The sequence below is a fragment of the Schistocerca cancellata genome, chromosome 1, assembly GCF_023864275.1.
Source record: "Schistocerca cancellata isolate TAMUIC-IGC-003103 chromosome 1, iqSchCanc2.1, whole genome shotgun sequence".
Taxonomy (NCBI): domain Eukaryota; kingdom Metazoa; phylum Arthropoda; class Insecta; order Orthoptera; family Acrididae; genus Schistocerca; species Schistocerca cancellata.
The window spans coordinates 252,014,262-252,036,176 of NC_064626.1; the positions used below are offsets into that span (position 1 = coordinate 252,014,262).

The 21,915-nt window shown below is 44.2% G+C and overlaps 1 protein-coding gene across 1 annotated transcript in view; it reads left to right on the top strand.

Annotated features, from left to right (window-relative positions):
• The window catches only part of LOC126167810 (DNA-dependent protein kinase catalytic subunit-like), a 540,256-nt gene that overhangs the window by 422,449 nt on the left and 95,892 nt on the right, over positions 1-21,915 (top strand). The window lies entirely within an intron of this gene.

The window sequence follows — 21,915 nt, forward strand, 5'->3', positions numbered from 1 at the left end:
GCCCTTCATATTTAGAGAAATTCACAAACATTACACATGCACAACTCACCAACACTGTCATCTCTGGGCTGTGAGGCCTGACAAATGAGGATGGTCTTAACTAGGGATGGTGGTTGATTGGGAATAGAAGAGGCTCTGGTTCCTAGAGCCGTGTACACAATGCTGCTTCTAAAAGCTGTCCAATCTATTCACCTCTGCCATGGACTACCACTGTCTATTATTACCACCACTACAACCACTGACACAAAAGCCTCCATCAAAGTTCCCCGACACCATTCACAATTTCCAAACCCTCTGTTGCACACACACAACGTATGCCACCCCTCAGAACTCCCCCTCCCCTCTCCTTCCCCCCTCCCCGCCCCTCTGGAACGTTCCAAAAGCCTGAGTCTGACTGAGTTATCAATCCTTTCCGAAGTCCACACTTTTCGCCCCACTCCTAAATTCAGTTGTACTGTTTGTATTAAAGACCTTCTTTCCAACTCCAATATCTAAATTCTTTTGTCACCAACCCTACCAGTCACACTTGGTCAAAAACCAATACTGATCCCTGCCTCATTCAATTTACCCCCCCCCCCTTACCCCACCCCCCTTAAAAAAAGCTTTTCAGAATTTCCTAGCCTCAAACCTAGCCTCTGCATGGTTCCCCAAATCTCTCAATATGGAAACCAACCTCACAGCCATACGAGAACAATAATTCACCCCCTGAAATCTGATCCTGATGTGTCAATCCTATTGCCAACAACGACTCTGCACTGTGGTCATGAACTGCAGACATTATCTGCTGGAGGGACTTTGCCAGCTGTTAGAAGCACACATCAACAAGCCCTGCCACAGCGACCCAGTTCCAGAAAGTCAGCATAATCTTCAGTGCTTCCTGAAATCTATAGGTCCACCCCAGAACATCTCCCTTGAGTCTACCTTTTCTCTCACACCCAGCATTCACCAGACTCCTATCTTCATGCTTCCTAAAATAAATAAACCCAACTGATGACCCAGGAAGCCCCATTGTGGCAGGATACTGTGGCTCCACAGATAAAATGACCTCTTATGTAAGAGGCTCTAACCATATCCCCAACCGATTCACCATCTTGCACCCTACTCATCACTATTGACACTACCTCCTACTGCACTAACACCACCAATTCTCATGGCCTTGCCACCACTGAACATTCCCTTTCCCAGTTCCTGATTGATTGCAAACTACAATCATTTTCCTGGTCAGCATGACCAACCATAGTGATCCACCTAAGATCCGACACAAAGCTGTAAGGTGCACCACAGAAGTTAGCAGATACAGCTAGAAGTTCGACAGCCATCAGAAGCCACCACTCATGGATGCGCGTGCAGCCTCTTGTCTGCGCACTCTACCTGCCAACTGTCAGATTTTAGAGATGGTCCTGGCCAGCTCTAACTCAGATGTTTACCTACGCACGAGTGTGATTGGACTGTTACTGTGAACCACTCTGTGGTTGGTGTGCCTATTGTAACAAGTTGTTTTCTATTCTTAATTAAGTTAGTTGTATCAGTCATTGCATGGTGTTCTCTTTTGGGATTAGCTGGTGTTAGCTATATGCTCACCCATAATTACTTTTCCTTTTGATACTATCAGCTGTGGTCACCAACCTACTAATGGGCCATATGGAAACTGGAATCCTTCCTAACCACACATAATCGCAAACCACTCCCCTGGTTCACATTAAGTGAAGACATCTTCGTGACACCTTATCCACATCCCCCCTGCGGGTTCGGGGGTTAGAATAGGCCCGCGGTATTCCTGCCTGTCGTAAGAGGCGACTAAAAGGAGTCTCACATGTTTTGGCCTTATGTGATGGTCCCCTCTCGGGTTTGACCTCCATCTTTCTAAATTATTCCGAAGAGCGAGCCAATTGGGGAAGGGCGCCTTACATGGTGCACTGTATCCGGCTTTCACGTCGTTGCAATGGTGTCCCGCTCGTTTTTGATCTTTAGGGCAGGGATACGTCCCTGGGTGCGATTACCACGCTGCCCTCTGCAGTGTTTCTTTTAACTGCGATGACGACTTTGGACAGTTTTGCACCTAAGATCCAGCACAGTAGCCAGTCCGTTGTGGTGGGGCCGCCATGTACCCTCTTGGTTGTAGCCCCCTGACAACACAGGGATCGCTCTACTGATGCCTGCGCCGTTAACTCCCCACGTATGCCAAGGAGTAGATGCCTATCCTCCTGGGGTATCAGGACTCCCGGCAACGGCCATCCTGCCAGGTGGCCTTTGCTGTGGCTGGGTGGCGCCCGTGGGGAGGGCCCTTGGTCGGAGTAGGTGGCATCAGGGCGGATGACCCGCAATGAAGCGTGGTACATCATCTCTCGCTGGCGGCCAGCCGCCAGCAGTCTCTAAGCGTTCTCGGGCTCAATTTAATGCTCAGAAGTACGATCCGAAAACGTTCCCCTCCCTGGCCACGCCGTGGGAAGAGCGTAAGTCCCAGGATGGAGGTAACAGTTATTCGCCCCGATTCTTAGTTTGCACGAGAGCTGATGGGGAGTCTTTTCTCTCCACAAAGCCTCAGTTCTTCGTCGAGCATTTAGAGGACAAGTTTGGGGAGGTGGAGGGCTTGTCTAAAATGCGCTCTGGCTCAGTACTGATACAAACGGCATCCTCCGCCCAGTCACGCAGGTTACTTGCTTGTGACAAGTTGGGGGATGTTAACGTTACTATTACTCCACATAAGAGTTTAAATATGGTCCAGGGTGTTATTTTCCATAGGGACCTCCTTTTGCAGTCTGATGACGAGCTGCGCGCCAACTTAGAACGTAGAGGTGTTCATTTCGTCCGGCGCGTTCATCGGGGTCCGAGGGACAATCAGGTTGCTACCGGTGCCTTCATCTTGGCCTTCGAGGGTGATACGTTACCGGAAAAGGTCAAGGTGATGGTCTACCGATGTGACGTCAAGCCCTATATCCCTCCCCCGATGCGGTGCTTCAAGTGCTGGAAGTTCGGCCATATGTCTTCCCGCTGCACTTCCAGCCTCACATGTCGAGATTGCGGACGCCCATCTCATCCCGATACTCCATGTGCCCCGCCTCCCATCTGCGTCAACTGCGGGGAGCACCATTCACCTTGCTCGCCAGACTGCAGAATATTCCAGAAAGAGCGCAAAATCATGGAATATAAGACCCTGGACCGACTGACTTATACTGAGGCCAAACGGAAATACGACCGATTACATCCAGTGCGAATGACAACTTCCTACGCCGCTGCTACAACACCTGTGCTAGCCCCATCAGTTTCGCGTCTTCCGGCCGGATCGACGAGTGGTACAACTCCTCCTGCCCCCTTGCCAGTGGGGGGCTCTACCCACCGGGTTGCTCCTGTGCCACCTACCTCAGAAGCAACACCATCCCCCCCATCGGGGACGTCGGTCCCCGCTTCTCAGCCGGAGAAGTGTCCAACTTCTTCGGCTTCTCACGCTCGCAAGGGGTCCCTTGGGTCCCTCCCTTCCCAGGTTTCCACCGGCGGGAAGGCTGACGATAGACAGTGGCGTAAGTGCCCACAATCTGCAGGTCGAAGGGCTTCCCGATCCTCCTCAGTCCCGGAGACTGAATCGGTGAAGCCCTCCCAGCCAGTTAAACCCAAGGAGCAGCGTGAGAAATCAAAGAAGAGCAGCTCTAAGCCCAAGGAACGCGTGGTGGTAGCCACCCCATCGCTACCTTCTAGCTTTGCGTCTGAGGACGAGGTGGAGATTCTGGCGTCCGCTGAGGACCTCGATCTCGCCGGTCCCTCAGACGCCGTGAATAGCAATAGCACTAGCACGGGTGCTCAATCGGAGGCAGCAGGTGACCCAGCGGCGTAATCTGCCGTCCCAGTCCCGGCACGCCTTTCTCAGCCATGGACAAAACCATCCTCCAGTGGAACTGCAGCGGTTTCTTCCACCATCTAGCTGAGCTCCGCCAACTTATCAGCCTTAACCCTTTCCGCTGCATTGCTCTGCAGGAAACTTGGTTGCCAGCAATGCGCACCCCCGCCCTCCGTGGCTATCGGGGTTATTATAAGAACCGAGCAGCTTATGAAAGGGTGTCTGGTGGCGTCTGCATCTATGTCCTTAACTCTCTTCACAGCGAGTCTGTCCCTCTACAAACAGCTTTAGAGGCTGTCGCTGTTAGGGTGTGGACGCCGCAGGCTCTTACCGTCTGCAGTCTTTACCTTCCACCGGAGGGTGATGTCGCGCAGCATGTCCTGGCTGCGCTGATAGCCCAATTGCCGCCACCTTTCTTATTACTGGGCGACTTTAACGCCCATAACCCTCTGTGGGGTGGGTCAGTGGCAACAGGTCGAGGCGCCACCGTTGAGCATTTATTGTCGCAGCTTGATCTCTCAATTTTGAATGATGGTGCCTCCACACACTTCAGTGTGGCGCATGGCACATACTCCGCCATTGACCTTTCAATCTGTAGCCCTAGCCTCTTACCATCTGTCCACTGGACCTGTGTGGTAGTGACCACTTTCCGATTTTTCTGTCACTACCACAGCGTCACTCTTCTGGGCGCCCTAGCAGATGGGCTATGAATAAGGCTGACTGGGACTTGTTCTCCTCCACTGCCGCTATTGAGCCTCTCTCAACTGATGCCATTGATGCGGTGGTTACATCGGTCACCGCCGGCATCGTCACTGCCGCCGAGTCTGCCATTCCCCGTTCTTCTGGGTCCCCTCGGCGGAGGGCTGTGCCTTGGTGGTCGCCTGAGATCGCTGAAGCGATTAAAGATCGCCGGCGGGCGCTCCAGCGTCACAAGCGACATCCCTCCGTGGACCACCTTATCGCCTTCAAACAGCTGCGTGCGCGGGCCCGCCTCCTTATCCGCCAAGGCAAGAAGGAGTGGTGGGAGCGGTATGTGTCCACCATTGGACTCCATGTCACTCCATCGCAGGTCTGGGCCAAGATTCGACGGGTCTTCGGCTACCGGACCCCTGCCAGCGTCCCTGCGCTCTCACTGAGTGGAGCAGTTTGTACTGACTCCGACGTCATTGCAAACCGCTTAGCAGAGCATTTTGCTATGAGTTCCGCTTCTGCGAATTACCCCCAGGCCTTCCGCTCCATTAAAGAGCGGATGGAACGTCGGAGCCTTTCTTTTCGCACCAACGCTTCTGAACCCTACAACGCTCCATTCAGTGAGTGGGAATTTCAGAGTGCCCTTGCCGCTTGCCCTGATACCGCTCCCGGGCCAGATCGCATCCACTGTCAGATGCTGAAACACCTTTCAGTGGACTGCAAGCGACGCCTCCTCGACCTTTACAACCGTCTCTGGGTCGAGGGTGAGTTTCCGTCGCAATGGCGGGTAAGTATTGTCATCCCCATTTTGAAACCTGGAACGAACCCTCTGGAGGTGGACAGCTACCGTCCCATTAGTCTCTCCAACGTTCTTTGCAAGTTGCTTGAACGGATGGTGAGCCGGCGCTTAAATTGGGTGCTGGAGTCTCGGGGCCTTCTGGCTCCGTCTCAGGGTGGGTTCCGTAAAGGCCGCTCCGCCACCGACAATCTGGTGAGCCTTGAGTCGGCCATCCGTACAGCCTTTGCCCGCCGTCAGCACCTGGTCGTTGTCTTTTTCGACATGCGGAAGGCGTACGATACGACATGGCGTCATCACATCCTTTCTACGCTTCATGGATGGGGTCTTCGGGGCCCTCTGCCGATCTTTATCAGAAATTTTCTGTCGTATCGTACCTTCCGCGTGCAAGTCGCGGCCTCGTATAGTTCCTCCCTCGTCCAGGAGAACGGGGTACCCCAGGGCTCTGTCCTCAGTGTCTGCCTGTTTTTAATTGCAATAAACGGTCTCGCTGCGGCAGTAGGAAATTCTGTCTCCGCTTCCCTGTATGCTGACGACTTCTGTCTTTACTATAGTTCTATTAGCATTGCAGCAGCTGAACGTCAGCTACAGGGCGCAATCCGCAAGGCGCAGTCTTGGGCTGTAGCGCGTGGTTTTCAGTTATCAGCTGCCAAGACCCGCGTTATGCATTTCTGCCGGCGCCGAACGGTCGATCCTGAGCCGCGGCTTTACCTTGCCGACGAACTTCTTGCTGTGGTGGAGACCCACAGGTTTTTGGGTGTCCTTTTTGATGCCCGGTTGACTTGGCTGCCTCATATCCGGCAGCTTAAACAAGCGTGTTGGCGGCATCTCAACGCCCTGCGTTGTTTGAGCCACACCCGCTGGGGCGCCGACCGATCTACCCTGTTGCGGCTCTACCAGGCGTTAATCCAGTCTCGCCTGGATTATGGGTGCCTAGCTTATGGCTCAGCATCCCCATCTGCGTTGCGGGTGCTGGACCCAATTCTCCACAGCGGGATACGCCTTGCCACTGGTGCTTTCCGCACCAGCCCTGTGGACAGCGTCCTAGTGGAGGCAGGTGTACCTCCACTGCGGTTCCGACGCCAACGTTTGCTGGCCGCTTATGCTGCCCATGTTTTTAGCTTGCCCGGGCATCTAAATTATCGTGTCCTGTTCCCGCAGTCAGTCGTCCATCTGCCAGACCGTCGGCCCCGGTCGGGTTGTCCGATCGCCGTACGCATCAAGGAGCTTCTCTGCGGGCTTGGGTTTTTCCCAGTTCCACCTCCTTTCCGGGCGCCTCTGCGTACACCCCCGTGGTGTGTTCCTCGCCCTTGCCTTCGGCTCGATTTGGCACAGGGCTCGAAGGACTCGGTCCCTCCAGAGGCCTTCCGCCGCCGCTTTTATTCCATCCTGGCCACGTATCAGGGCTCTGGAATTGTTTACACCGACGGTTCGATGGTTGCTGGTCGTGTCAGGTATGCGCTAACTCTAGGGGACCATTCTGAACAACGGTCCTTGGCGGCTGGCTGCAGCGTTTACACTGCTGAGCTAGTCGCCATCTTTCGTGCCCTAGAGTATATCCGCTCCTGCTCAGGTGAGTCCTTCGTTACCTGTAGCAATTCCCTGAGCGGTTTACGAGCTCTCGACCAGTGTTTTCCTCGTTCTCGTCTGGTGATGGCTATCCATGAGTCCCTGCATACTCTTGCGCGTTGCGGCCGCTCTGTGGTCTTTGTGTGGACCCCCGGTCATGTCGGTATCCCGGGCAATGAACATGTTGACCGCCTGGCGAAAGAGGCCACGAGTAAACAGTCTCTGGACGTTGGCCTCCCAGAGACTGATTTGCGGGCAGTCCTCCGCCGAAAAGTTTTTGCGCTTTGGGACGCTGAATGGCGCAATCGGATCATGCCCAATAAACTCCGTGCCATCAAGGAGACGACGACTGTGTGGCGGTCATCCCTGCGAGCCAACCGCAGGGACTCAGTCGTCCTTTGTCGGCTCCGCATTGGCCACTCCCACCTGACACACAGTTATTTACTGCGCCGGGAGGACCCTCCTGTATGTCGCTGCGGGGCGGCTTTGACAGTGGCCCACATTTTGTTGGTCTGCCCCCTTTTAGCTGTGGTCAGGCAGACATTTGCGCTGCCTGATACGCTCCCTGCCCTCTTATGTGATGACCCTGGTATGGCTGACTTAGTTTTCCGTTTTATTCGGGCAGGGGGTTTTTATTATTTACTCTGAGTGTTTGTTCTGTTCTTTTGTGTTGATTCTGGCCATTGGCCTACGATTTTACGCTGAGTTTTTAATGTGTTCTCGGTGGTTGGCTTTTCCTTTTTATCTCTATGGTCGGCCAACCACTGTCACACTCTGTGTGATTTTAATTTGTTTCGTCTGATCTCTGTAGGAGTATTTCTTGTCCTGTGTCGTCTGACGTCTTTCCTGTTGTTCGTTTTTTATTCTCTTTGGGTGGTTTTACTTTTTTTTGGAAAAAGGGACCGATGACCGTCGCAGTCTGGTCCCTTTAATCCCCCCCAAACCAACCAACCAACCAACCTTATCCACATCCCACCAGAACTGCAACTTCTCTGACATTTGCTTCAACTAGTTCTCCTAAGCCCAATAAGCCACCTTCCTTGATGTTGGTCTTCACCCCAAGGGTGGCTCCGTCAGTATCTCCATCCGCGCTAAAACCTATCTACCCCTACAATACCTCCATTTCGAAAGTTGCTACCCTTTTCACACCAAGAAGTCCCTTCCATTCAGTCTAGTCACCTGTGATAATCACATATTCTGTGATATGCAGTCCCTCTCCAAAAATTTAGTGTTATAAGAGTGGAACTGTTAACATTCTATTCTCAATATATTATGTCATCTACCATCTTATTAAAACAGTGACAGTTATAAGACAGTTCACTAACGATGTAATATGGACATAACATCAATCTAGACGTACATGACAATGGCAACAGATGTGGAAAAAGTCTGTCGTAAATTAAGACTAGTCACTATAAGCAGCTATTTTGGTTCATCTATTCTAATAATATTCTGAGGGTCTAACCGAGGCCTTGACGGACTGAAATTACCTTCTGCACCTCGTCCGGAGCCAGATCTTCTGTGGCTCATCTTAACCACTGACATCCGATAAAGAAGCACACCTGTTTGTGATTCAGAACCCCCAAGGACCAGAGCAACTGATTCACTTATTCTGGCAGGGTTTGACTACATCTTGTGCAATGGAATTCTGTCACACATCCAACATACGCTATATCCTTGTTCATCCCTGTTCCTTCCTACCCCTGCTTGTAATCCCTTGCCTCATGTCCCATACCTCTGTAAAAGATGGAGATGCAAGATGTGTCTATCTTGTTCCCACCACAACCTTGCACACCTCACAGGCAGCACACTACCTTCCCCCACTCCTACCTTGCTGTCCCCCCCCCCCCCTCCCCACCTTACTGCCCAATGCCATCTCCTTACCCACCCCACACACTCAGTGCCTGGAGCTGACATTGGCCATGTGTGTGCAGCTGTGTATGAATTGGTGTTTGTTTTCTGGAGGAGGTCTGTCTCTGACAGCTTAGTCTACTTTTAAATGTGCATGTTTGCTGTGCAGTGCTGCCTTTTGTATGGTGACTAGTGATCTATCCTAATTCATATTTAACAATAGATATAACAACAATGAGCTGTGTTATGATTGAGTTGAAAATTTATCATGAAGAAAGTAAATTGTGAATTTCAGGAACTGGTGTCTTTGTGCTCACATTCAAATCACTAGGAATGTAGGAAATAATTTGAGTTGGTTTCCTGTGTGGAAATCAGACTTCATATTCCAAAAACTTTTGAGGATTTTCCAACAGATAATATTGTGGACATAACAGAAGTTATTTGAAATTCAAGGTATATGGTGGAGATGAGTTCACCTTACCATCACATTTTGAATACCCGCCATTGTGTTTCAAATACTGGGAGGGGAACAAGGGCATTCCTCAAGTTGAGGACACACCCCCTGTTTTAGCTGATAACATGACATGACGATACACCATAAATTTATTGGATGTGGTGTTCGTCTACTCCTTTGATTTTCTGTTTAATATTATACAGTATTTTATGTTTTCCTATATTTTTCTTTCTTTCTTTCTTTTAATATTTATTTTATGACAAGGGAGGAACAAAGGAAGGTTTAGGGTTTGACGTCCCACTGACGACAAGGTTTTAGGCACTGGACACAAGCTTTGATTAGAGGAGGATAGTTAATAAAATAGGCTGTGCCCTTTGAAAGAAACCATCCCTGTGTTTAAGTGATTTAGGGAAATCACTGAAAACCTAAATCTTAACGAAAAGGTAAGTTGAATTCACGTCCTCCCAAATGTGAGTTCAGTTTCTCATTACTGTGCCACTTCTCTTTGTGACCAAATTGATATTAATCGTTTTAACCACTATATCGTTTACATCTCTCACTGAAATTTTTGAGGCCATAATGACAGTTCCTCTATGTCTATCTACTTCCCAGCATACACTTTCCTTAAAATGTAACTAACAGTACATTCTCTCAGGCTACTAAGTGGAAGCCCAGTAAGTGTTTCTTCATGAGAAAACGTTTTCTGTTATGCTTCATAGGCACCTGCAGTCACTCAGGCAGACTCATAATTATGTCCACAGATATTCTCTTTTAGTTGTGAGAAAATAGAAGAAATCAGATGAGGCCAGACCTTAACAATAAGGTGGTTATGTTGTGATGGCGTAGAATGCTAAAAAAGCCTGCTTTTTTCTCCTCCTCCTCCTCCTCCTCCTCCTCCTCCTCCTCCTCAATTCTTTAGAGAAGTTTATGAAAGCATATTTCAGCATTACAGGTATGACTGGTAATCAGTAATCACAAGGAAAGGTTATGACATATATGTTGAAATAATCTGCAATAACATGACTGCTGCTTTGACCCAAGTTGTAATGGGTACAGCTATGTTTAATCACCAGTTATTGTTAAGAATATCAACTTTGATGTGCTAAAATTAAACCTACCATACAACCGTTTACAGAACTATGAACAGTTTGCCTACTATTCCAGAGCTGAATTATGAGATATATGCCAACTGAAATTCTTTTGAGCATTAAAATGTATAGAGTGCTTCCTCCTCATTCACTCCCTGAACATAAAATGTGTTTTTATTAATAGCAGATATTGCTGCGTGTCTGGCATGAGACTAAACTTCAGGAATTTTTTTTCTGTCTTGGAATTTTACAAACAAAAACTATCACGATATGAGGAGGAGTAAGCCTCAAATATGAACTCTTATCTATTGTGGGATTAACTGACATTCAAACCTACTCTGAAATTCAGAAACACAGTTTCATGTAAATGACAGATCTCTGAAAGTTCAGTTTCAAATGAAGGCTCTGGGAGTAGATCACATTCCGTCAGAACTGCTGATATCTTTAGCAGAGACAGCCATGACTAAACTGTTCCACTTGATGTGCAAGATACATAGTCAGATGAAATACCATCAGGCTTAAAGAAGAGTGTAAAAATTCCAATTCCAAAGAAAGCAGGTGCTGACAGGGAGCAAAAGGTTATTCACAACTTTTATAGAAACCAGACTGCAGCTGTAAAAATTGAGGGACTTAAAAGCAAAGCACTGGTTGAGGAGGAAGTGAGATGGGTGTAACTTATCCCCAAATGTTATTCAATCCGTACATTGACCAAGCAGTACAGGAACTGTTCAGACAAGAGGAGAATAGAAGCTTTTGAAATGTAGTGCTATAGAGGGATGCCAAAAATTAAATGGAATGGTCATGCCACTAATGAGGAGGTAATTAAGAGAATTGGGGAGAAAAGAAATTTGTGGTACAGCTTGACTAAAAGAAGGGATTAGTTAATAGGGCACATTCTGAGGGATCATCAGTTTAGAACTGGTGGGAAGTGTGTTTGGGGGGGGGGGGGGGGGGGGGAGTAAAAATTGTGGAGAGAGACCAAAAACTGAATACAGTAAGCAGGTTGAAATGGATGTAGGATGCAGTAGTTAGTCGAAGATGAAGAGGCTTCCACAGCATGGAGAGCTGCTTCAAACCAGACTTCAGACTGAAGAAGAAGAAGAAGAAGAAGAAGAAGAAGACAACAACAACAGCAGCAGCAGTGTTGTTGAACAAGAGTATTTTGAATCAGTTTTCTATAACAACTTTCTCCCCCTCTTTTCATTTTATAGTTAAAATTTGTTGTTTTCCATATCCACCATACATCATAAATCTCCCCTGATGGGGTGCTTCTGTGTTACTTTCCCAAACTCTACCCCCTTTTCCGAAACCTCTCCAGTTCCTTTCCCTCCACCTTTCTTCCTCCCTCTTCAACCCTTCTGCTGGAAGGAGGAGCCAGTGGCTCCAAAAGTTTTCTTAAGTAAAAACTTTATTATATGTGTGTTGTCCTGCTGCCACTTGGTGAGTAGATTTTTTTATCTATTCAATTACATTATTCTGAAAGCAGTAGATTATCTTTAACTGTTCCACCACTTCCCTCCCACAATCAGCAAAGCTATTAGAGAATGAGAATAATTACATAAAGGAATAGTTACTGGAGCTAAGAGCAGTGAAGGAAAGGCAGTACATTGATTGCTATTTGAATCATCTCTATACTGTTGTCCATTGTCTTTACCTCAGAAATGTACAATGAATCCATTCCCTAGGATATATCTGAAATTTTCACATTCAACATTCCTAATGATTCCTTGGGCATTTTGCAACTATCCAAATTATTACCCATCCCTCCCATTTATTTTACATATCTCAACTCCTCCTTCCCTTGTTTCTATCTACCACTCACATTATCTCTCTCTGTCATTTAATGTTCTGTTCACTTTCAGCTGTTCTTACCCTTCACTGCGATTTCTTTCCCACACAGTTGTCATCCTGCCCATCATCCATCGTCAACAAATTTTCTTCCATTTTTTTGAGATATCACTTCTTCCTATGCAGCATAACATTAATCTTATTTGACCCTTCCATTCAGTAACCCCATTAGCATCAATTTACGTATGTTTCTATCTTTTAGAATTGCTTCTCACCATAAATCTGACATGCTGAGTTGCAGACAGCCACAACGAAAAGACTGTTATATATTGAGCTTGCAGCCAAAACCTTCTTCCAAAAAGAGAAAACACACACACACACACACACACACACACACACAGCCAGCCAGTGTGCCGAGCGGTTCGAGGCGCTTCAGTCTGGAACCGCAAAACTGCTTCGCAGGTTCGACTCCTGCCTCGGGCATGGATGTATGTGATGTCCGTAGGTTGGTTATGTTTTAGTTGTTCTAAGTTCTAGGGGCTGATGACCTCAGATGTTAAGTCCCATAGTGCTCAGACACACACACACACACACACACACACACACACACACACAAACTCATGTGCACATGACAACAGCATGTGGCAGTTGATACCAGAAAAAAAAAAACACATACATTCACACAAACAAGCACACCTCGTGCACACGTTACCATGAAAAGTAGCATATACAAATTACTTTGAATCCATTATTAGGTATGTTATTGTTTTTTTGGGTAACTCGATAAACATAGTGCAGATACTAAAAATACAGAAAAAAATCACTCAAAATATGTGCACTGCAAATCACAATGAACCGTGTCAATCATTATTTAGAAAAATTAAAAGATTAACTCTGTGATCCCTATACATATGAGATTATTATATTTTTGTACACCAGACATGAATTATTTGAGGGAAATCATTTTGTCCATTCAAATGATACTAGAAACAAAGAAAATTTTATGCTCCTCACCCACTGCCTCAGGACTGTATGCCCAGGGACTTCAGTACACGGGAATGAAAATTTGTAATAAATTAAAAGGGAACAAGTTGATGCAGATGAATTTAGGTTCACTTAAAAGAAATCTATATGAGTTACTGACACTGAAGTGTTATTACTCAGTGGAGGAATTCATACAGGACAAACTGGAAATTTGAGATGAATACAGTTTATTACACATTCCAAGAAATATCCTTATAGTGTTATTATTTATTGTAGTACTATTATTTATTAATGTAAAAACTATTGTAACTGTTTTATAAATTTTTTACATGTCTCCTGTATGCAAACCAAATGGATTGCAAATGTATGTCATTAGATGAATAAAACACAGTTCACAATTCACAACCACTATCTCCACCCACTATGGCAAGAATGCCGTGTGTGTGTGTGTGTGTGTGTGTGTGTGTGTGTGTGTGTGTGAGTGTGTGTTTTCTCTGAAGAAGGCTTTGACCAAAGGCTTAATAGGTAACAGTTTTTTTCATAATATTGTTAATATTCTAACATGGACTTTCCACCAGTCACTTCAAAAATTCTTGTATTTTTCACTTTCTCCTTGCTCCTCTAGTGGCATCTAGCCCTGACATAAGATAAGTAGTTCCTATGCTCCTAATGTTAAAAGTGGCTGGCTATTATTTGCCTGAGGCAGCTGGGCTAATCAATCTCAGACTACTTTAAACATTTGTCAGATGTTGGATACCCATTGCACACATTCTTTCAAGCTTCATATTCCTTTCCTCAAGTTTTATTTCTCTCCTTCTGTCCTTCATGCCCCAGATTTCCCTTTCCTAGCACATTTTCCACTTATGTGCTGTACTACAGGCACTTGATTTTCTGTCTCTCTTGACTGTTTTTTCTTAGTCTTACACCATAGGCTTGAGTTCATAGTACTGTATGCCAAGTCATTATAACCACTGCTCTCCATGAGAGTGAATTCCACGTGATGGCATTGCAGGCATATGATGTGGTAAGCAAAGTACATAAGCAGAGCAGAGCCAAGTCAGAAATCACTCTAGCAATGATGTGGACCATAAAGTGACTTTGACATAGGGCATATTGTTTTGTCTCAAGAACAAGCATCCCAGAAACGGTGAAGCTGGTAAGCTGTTTGCATGCTGCTGTTATGAGCATTTAAGGAATGTGGTTGAAGGACACTGAAAATGTGTGTAGGCGAGAAGGTGGTGTATATTCATGCCTCTTCACAGAATGTGGAGGTCCAAGGCATTGCTCACTCTGTAGAGTATGATAGGCAGTGATCGGTGACAGATCTGATGTGTTTCAGAGTGTGCCATTCCGTGCACATTGCTGAACATGTGGCTCCCCAGCGGACAATCCTTTTGTTCCCATGGTGGCCCAATGGCATCATCAGTTATGATTGCAAAGGGCACAGTATCAGATTGTACTGTAGATCAATGAAACAGCATCACTTGGTTCGATGAATTACGTTTTTTGTTGTAGCAGGTCAGTCGTCATGGCTGGATATACCATCATCCAGGTAAATGACTGTTTGAAAGATGCACCACATGCAGGCCAATGGGGACAGTATTATGTTATGGGGGTCATTGACACCATGATAGTGTGAACAATATTGCAGATTACTGGAAATTTTTGTTGCTTGATGTCTTCCTCGACATTGGTGGCATCTTCCAGCAGGGTAACCTTGTGTGTCACAAGGCGTGAACTGTGCTACAGTGGTTGGAGGAGCGCAATTTGAACTCATGTTGATGTCTTTTCCACCAAATTTGACTGATTTGAACCCAATGGAATACATCTGAAACACTATTGGGTGCTAGCTCCACACCCTCAAACCACTGACACACTTGTCAAATCCGTGTCGTGCAGAACTGCAGTTATATTGCATTTCAAAGGAGTACATTTTGTTAAACAGGTGGTCATAATGTTTTGACCCATCATCAGTTAGTTCCAGAAGGCTCTAAAATATTTTATCACACACAGATAGACGTGAATACTAGTTAAATATATTAAGATATTAGTGATCAATTGTAAAGAAATCAAATAAGAAATAACCAGAGTTTGAAGAACTTTGGGCAGTTATTGGGTTTATGAAAGCCCCAGCAGCAAATCATAACCAAAATAGAGACTGGCAGCTATGGGACAAATATAACTGTTTACCACGAGCATTTTGTTCGCTACCACTGTAATAAAAAAGATTTGTACACAATATTGAACCAGATTTTTGAATGGTTTTGAAACTCCTAGGCAGATAGAATACAGCAAATTATCATGAACATAAGGTCAGTCAAAGGACAAAAATAATTTCAAATTTGTTTTGGATGTTAATGACATACTCAGATAGAAATATTTATGATCTCAGATTTTCCACATTTGATATGGTTAACTATTAGAAAGCTTTATCCAGTAAAAATTTTAACTATATCCAAACTTTGACACAATACCGTCTTTGTACAAATATTGGCAACCAACTCATAATATTGAGAAATGTGAAGTTGTACATTAAATGAAACCAACAAGTGTAGTCACTCTTAACTGCTTTATTAGCAAATGCCAGTCAGACAAATATTTGGCTGTAACAATGTACTGAAACATGAACTGGAATGCCCATGTAGAACCAGCGGAGAATAAAAAGCAAATCACACTTTTGATAGTTGAGAGCTCTATATTGTTCACATCAGAGATTACTTACAAACAAGACATGAAACAGATAGCTGTTACTTGGCCAGATACCAGATGTCCATACATCCTATAAGCCGGATATCTGGCAGCTGGATTTTTCAGCCGTACATAGCCATGAAGCATGTTGTAACATGTAGGTCTGAGTGGCCCTGTAGAGGTGAAGTATGGACAGGCAGGTGGATTCGGCTAAATTCAGACATCATTGTTTATGAGTGAAGTGATTGAATGATATTTTGATTGACGAGCTTGACTAATTGAGTTGACACAAATTGCAATCACTTTCATGTGGCGTTTTTTTTAGGTTGCTACTGAAAATAATTTTTTAATTGCAAGAAAAATTATAAAAAATGTTATTGGTATAGAAAAGTTCTCCTGTTTGCGAATATTTGGGTACACACAGTGACAGTAAGAAGTTTATCATTTGTTATGCTGAGTTCAAATTTACTGTAACAGCGAAGGAAAAAATACAGGTAGATACCAAATCCTTAGCTTGTCTTGTATTCTTTTCATCTACATCTACATCTGCATGGATACTCTGCAAATCACATTCAAGTACCTGGCAGAGGGTTCATCAAACCACCTCCACAATTCTCTATTATTTCAATCTCGTATAGCGTGTGGAAAGAATGAACACCTGTATCTTTCCGTATGAGCTGTGATTTCCCTTATTTTATTGTGGTGATCGTTCCTCCCTATGTAGGTCGGTGTCAACAAAATATTTTTGCATTCGGAGGATGACTGGGTGTTGTGTGATGTCCTTAGGTTAGTTAGGTTTAAGTAGTTCTAAGTTCTAGGGGACTGATGACCATAGATGTTAAGTCCCATAGTGCTCAGAGCCATTTGAACCATTTGCATTCGGAGGAGAAAGTTGGTGATTAATATTTCGTGAGAAGATTCCGTCGCAACGAAAAATGCCTTTCTTTTAATGATTTCACGATAAATCAAAACGTGCTGCCTTTCTTTGAACTTTTTCGATGTACTCCGTCAGTCCTATCTGATAAGGATCCCACACTGTGCAGCAGTATTCTAAAAGAGGACGGACAAGCGTAGTGTAGGCAGTCTCCTTCGTAGGTCTGTTACATTTTCTAAGTGTCCTGCCAATAAAACACAGTCTTTGGTTAGCCATCCCCACAATATTTTCTATGTGTTCCTTCCAATTTAAGTTGTTCGTAATTGTTATACCTAGGTATTTAGTTGAATTTACGCCTTTTAGATTAGGCTGATTTATCATGTAACTGAAATTTAACGAGTTTCTTTTAGCACTCATATGGATGACCTCACACTTTTCATTATTTAGGGTCAACTGCCACTTTCCGCACCATTCAGATATCTTTTCTAAATCGTTTTGCAGTTTTTGATCTTCTGATGACTTTATTAGTCGATAATTGACACCGTCATCTGCAAACAACCGAAGACGGCTGCTCAGATTGTCTCCAAAATCGTTTATATAGATAAGGAACAGCAAAGGGCCTATAACACTGCCTTGGGGAATGCCAGAAATCACTTCTGTATTACTCGATGACTTTCCGTCATTTACTACGAACTGTTTTCCCTCTGACAGGAAATCACAAATCCAGTCACATAACTGAGACGATATTCCATATGCACGCAATTTCACTACGAGCCGCTTGTGTGGTACAGTGTCAGAAGCCTTCCGGTAATCCAGAAATACGGAATCGATCTGAGATCCCTTGTCAATAGCACTCAACACTTCATGTGAATAAAGAGCTAGTTGTGTTTCACAGGAACGATGTTTTCTAAACCCATGTTGACTGTGTGTCAATGTGCCGTTTTCTTGACGGTAATTCATAATGTTCAAACAAAATATATGTTCTAAAATCCTGCTGCATATCGGCGTTAACAAAATGGGCCTGTAATTTAATGGATTCCTCCTACTACCTTTCTTAAATATTGGTGTGACCTGTGCAACTTTCAAGTCTTTGGGTACGGATCTTTCTTCGAGCGAAGGGTTGTATATGATTGTTAAGTATGGAGCTAATGCATCAGCATACTCCAAAAGAAAACTAATTGGTATACAGTCTGGACCAGAAGACTTGGTTTTATTAAGTGATTTAAGTTGCTTCACTGCTCAGAGGATATTTTGTTTTGAATTGTTTTATTATACTGACGAACGAGGTGTTTGTCCATAGATATGAAGATTAATATCATTAAGTAGGTACCTGTTTACTGAATATTCAGTTTAATTAAATTTGTTTGGGATGTACAGAAGTTTTGTCAAACACAGTTTTTTGGGGGGAAAAAAATTAAATTAGTAGGAAATATATAAGCAGCCTTTAAGTCAGTGATATGTATTTTTTGGCTAATATGTATTTCAACTAAGAAATACATGTGAAAACAAAATATCCAAATAAATTCCAAGCAATTAATAACTGTCCAATTGCTAGTTGGTTTGGGATATAAATGATGCAAGAGCCAAATAATATCATTATATAAGAGAAGAAATGATTGTACTAGACAAAGAGCCATTATTTATTATACAAAGAATTGGGTTTACAAAACTCCTAGAACAAGCTTTACCCAGCCATAATATACTAAGCTGAACATATGTTAATCAGAAAACTGTTCCTGACATGTAGCACAGAATTTATGAAAAATTCTTAGTTTCTGTAACTTCAAATACTGGAAAATCCAGGATAGAATGATGACAATTTATGTAAAGGATACATTGCTACTCACCATAAAGAGGAAACATTGAATTGGAGGCAGGCACACGAGGCCATCTTCTAAAGTAGAAAACACACACCCATTCAGGCAAGCTCAACTCTCTTACGAGCCCACTGTCTCTGGTCAGTTTAGACCTTGTGGCTGAAAGCTCAATTGTATATCAGTCTTTTTGTTGTGCTTGTCTGCAACTCAGTGTCTCCTCTGTATGGCTTCTTTAACTTCTGGTAGATATATGTCTGCAGCTGTACTATGAAAACCACTGTGAAGTGCATGGCAGATGGTACGACCTATTGTACCACTTATTAAGAATTTCTCCCATTCCACTCAGATGATTGCTGAAGTGCTTCCGTGCATGTTGTAACTAGTCTGATCTTGTCTTTATAATCCATGTGGGAGCAATGCATAGGGAGTTGTAACGTATTTCCAAATTCATCACTCAAAGTTGGTTCTAGATACTTTATAAGTAAGTTTTCGTAGGACAGTTAGCATCTATCTTCAAGCATCTGCCTGTTCAGTTCTTTCAACAACTTAGTGATGATGCTCTCCCATGGTCACACAAACCTGTGACCATCCATACTGCCCTTCTTTGTATCTGTTCAATATCATTTGTTAGCCTTTTTTGGCATGTGTCCCATACACTTGAGTAGTATTCTAGGATGGGTCACATGAGTGTTTTATATGCAGCCTCATGTGTAATCTGATTGCATTTCCATAGTATTTTATCAATGAACTGCTGTCTGCTACGTGCTTCACCTATGACTGACACTATGTGATCATTCCATTTCATGTCCCCACAAATTGTTATATTATAGTCATAGGGTGGAACTCCATGTTGTCAGTCTACCTGAATTTGTATGTGGGATAGATTATTAGAACAATGGCCCCCCTTAACCATGGACCTTGCCGATGGTGGGGAGGCTTGCGTGCCTCAACGATACAGATAGCCGTACCGTAGGTGCAACCACAATGGAGGGGTATCTGTTGAGAAGCCAGACAAACGTGTGGTTCCTGAAGAGGGGCAGCAGCCTTTTCAGTAGTTTGCAAGGGGCAACAGTCTGGATGATTGACTGATCTGGCCCTATAACACTAACCAAAACTGCCTTGCTGTTCTGGTACTGGGAACGGCTAAAAGCAAGGCGAAATTACAGCCGTAATTTTTCCCGAGGGCATGCAGCTTTACTGTATGATTAAATGATGACGACATTCTCTTGGGTAAAATATTCCGGAGGTAAAATAGTCCCCCATTCGGATCTCCGGGTGGGGACTACTCAGGAGGACATCGTTATCAGGAGAAAGAAAACTGGCGTTCTACGGATCGGAGCGTGGAATGTCAGATCCCTTAATCGAGCAGGTAGGTTAGAAAATTTTTTAGGGAAATGGATAGGTTAAAGTTAGATATAGTGGGACTTAGTGAAGCTCAGTGGCAGGAGGAACAAGACTTTTGGTCAGGTGAATACATGGTTATAAATACAAAATCAAATAGGGGTAATGCGGGATTAGGTTTAATAATAAATAAAAAAAAATAGGAGTGCAGGTAAGCTACTACAAACAGTATAGTGAATGCATTATATGGCCAAGATAGACACGAAGCCAACACCTACTACAGTAGTACAAGTTTATATGCCAACTAGCTCTGCAGATGATGAAGAAGTTGATGAAATGTATGATGAGATAAACGAAATTATTTAGGTTGTGAAGGGAGACAAAAATTTAATAGTCATGGGTGACTGGAATTTGACTGTCGGAAAAGGAAGAGAAGAAAACGTAGTAGGTGAATATGGATTGGGGCTAAGAAATGGAAGAAGAAGTCGCCTGGTAGAATTTTGCACAGAGCATAACTTAATCATAGCTAACACTTGGTTCAAGAATCATGAAAGAAGGTTGTATACATGGAAAATCCCTGGAGGTACTAAAACGTTTCACATAGATTATATAATGATAAGACAGAGATTTAGGAATCAGATTTTAAATTGTAAGACATTTCCAGGGGCAGATGTGGACTATGACCGCAATTTATTGGTTATGAACTGTAGATTAAAACTGAAGAGACTGCAAAAAGGTGGGAATTTAAGGAGATGGGACCTGGATAAACTGAAAGAACCAGAGGTTGTACAGAGTTTCAGGGAGAGCATAAAGGAACAATTGACAGGAATGGGGGAAAGAAATACAGTACAAGAAGAATGGGTAGCTTTGAGGGATGAAATTGTGAAGGCAGCAGAGGATCAAGTAGGTAAAAAATAGAGGGCTAGTAGAAATCCTTGGGTAACAGAAGAAATATTAAATTTAATTGATGAAAGGAGAAAATGCAGTAAATGAAGCAGGCAAAAAGGAATACAAACGTCTCCAAAATGAGATCGACAGGAAGTGCAAAATGGCTAAGCAGGGATGGCTAGGTGACAAAAGTAAGGATGTAGAAGCTTATCTCATGAGGGGTAAGATAGATACTGCCTACAGGAAAATCAAAGAGACCTTTGCAGAGAAGAGAACCACTTGTATGAATATCAAGAGCTCAGATGGAAAGCCAGTTCTAAGCAAAGAAGGGAAAGCAGAAAGGTGGAAGGAGTATACAGAGGGTCTATACAGGGGCGATGATCTTGAGGACAATATTATGGAAATGGAAGAGGATGTAGATGAAGATGAAATGGGAGATATGATACTGCGTGAAGAGTTTCACAGAGCACTGAAAGACCTACCGTATTTACTTGAATCTAAGCCGCACTCGAATCAAAGCCGCACCTGAAAAATGAGACTCGAAATCGAGGAAAAAAATTTTTTCCCCAATCTAAGCCGCACCTGAAATTTGGGACTCGAAATTCAAAGGGAGATAAAAGCTGTAGGCCGCACCTCCAAATCGAAACACAGTTGGTCCATTGTAATATGAGACACGATTTAGGTCGAATGAATGATGATACAGCTACAGTAGTTTGGTTCAAGTCGTAAGCTTAGAATTACAAGTTAAGCTTTACCAGATAGCCATTGCTATGCGTCAGGCACTCCGTCCGTATTTATACGCGTACCCTTCTTTTTCACGTGCTTTGTCTAGTTTGAATTCATTGCTTATTTTTCTTTGATCTGATAAGTGCCGTTCTCTTTGTTATAGGTGTTTGTCACACTTAACTGAAAATGCATTACTGTACTGTGTCATGCATCGTTTGTCGCATTCTGGTAATGAGTGTTTACGGCCTGACACCGTTCGCAGCATGGCGTGCTTTTGTGCGCGCCACAGCTGCTTACAATTTTAATTAAAAAAAAAGAGAGAGGAATCGTCTCATTAGCGAAACAATGGCAAGAGACTGACAAGAACCAAATAATAGACTGCGTATGATAGAAGATGTTCTCAACGAGAGTTTAGCGAAAATTTTTCTCCATTTGAAAACTCTTTGCAGGCGCCTCTTTAGTACATTACATTCTGCACAGAAATTAAGAGTCATCTTAGATTTAAAAATCTAGTCAATTGCCGTGCTTC